The following is a 1211-nucleotide window of genomic DNA, read 5'->3' as shown; positions in this document are numbered from 1 at the left end:
ATATTTGTAATTGTAGGCAGTGAGGTGATAGAGAGATCTGAGCTGTATGTTCATATTTGCAATTGTAGGCAGTTCATATTTGCAATTTTAGACTACCCACAATGGGAGTAATATAGATGGTAACATCACACATATCTAGAGAAAAAAGATGATGTGGCATGTAATAAATGAAGAAAGAAAGACATGTGGTAACATAGCTAGTTAGTACTTGTATGAGTAACATCACACATACCAAGATAAGATGAGTCTATAGCATAATAAATAAAGTGTTGCATGATACCACATATATGTTACTCCTCATTGTGGAGGTAGTAACATAGACTAGTAACATATGCATATTTTTTTTAAAACCGTACACCCAAAGGCATACGTCACTTGTATTCATACGAGTAGGAAAACATTACAGAACATACTAATACACGTACAAATACACAATGATACAAAGGATACAGGCAGCACCAGCCGTAGCCGAAAGACATGGAAACCCCACGCACAAAGAGTATTGCAAAGGAGACTCAAGAGACTTCCATCTACGTTGTGAACGCACGGCGCCCACTTCTCCGCCGTCGACGAACAGCCGGCACCGGAGAAGACGTCGGTCCTGCCACAAGCCTGGAGCAGGAGTAACCCCTTGCCAAATTGGCGTTGACGAACCGCAACAGCTACCAGTTCAAAAGAAACTGGATCTAAATCCCAAAAGTATATCGGTCGGAGGCGATCCCCTTGTTGAGGATGCTCCCCGAGCCGCTCCTGCTTCAGATCCGGGGACGACGCCAACTCACCTCGTAAGAGATGACCGGATCCCTCTCCAACCAGCCACAATCGACCACAGACCAAGCCACCCTTCTCCCTGCACGACGAGTCGGCATTACCGTGGAAAACCGGTGAACCAGACCACCATCGCACCGAAAGGCTATACTCCACCGGCCCCTCGTCAGCACCAGCCATGATGCCGACGAGCCGGAGCCAGAGCTAGGGTACCTTTATTTAAGAACTTGCCGTCGTCCGCTCCGTCAAGACTCCGGCGCCGAAGACCCAAACAGGGGACGAAGCCCCACACCTATATACACGCGCCACCTGGATCCGATGTTCCCCCAACCTCCAGCTGCCCAGAGGGCAGCCGAAGGTGAGGGGAAAGCCCGGAGGCGGCGGCAGTGGAAGAACCTGAAGAACGGAGTTGCCGCCGATTCCTCCTCTCTACTGTAGCTCTC

The 1211-nt window shown here is 49.3% G+C and overlaps 1 long non-coding RNA gene across 1 annotated transcript; it reads right to left on the bottom strand.

The window, feature by feature from the left end:
• Positions 1 to 317: 317 nt before the first annotated feature.
• On the bottom strand, positions 318 to 1205 carry LOC119286038. Its single transcript, XR_005140173.1, has 2 exons — positions 982 to 1205; positions 318 to 850 (listed from the first exon to the last, which is right to left on the bottom strand). It is a non-coding gene; the product is annotated as an uncharacterized LOC119286038 (long non-coding RNA).
• Between the last annotated feature and the right edge of the window lie 6 nt (positions 1206 to 1211).

Source organism: Triticum dicoccoides, chromosome 4A (assembly GCF_002162155.2).
Source record: "Triticum dicoccoides isolate Atlit2015 ecotype Zavitan chromosome 4A, WEW_v2.0, whole genome shotgun sequence".
Taxonomy (NCBI): Eukaryota; Viridiplantae; Streptophyta; class Magnoliopsida; order Poales; family Poaceae; genus Triticum; species Triticum dicoccoides.
Note: the sequence above shows the minus strand (reverse complement) of the source record. Positions and strands in the feature narration are given on the sequence as shown.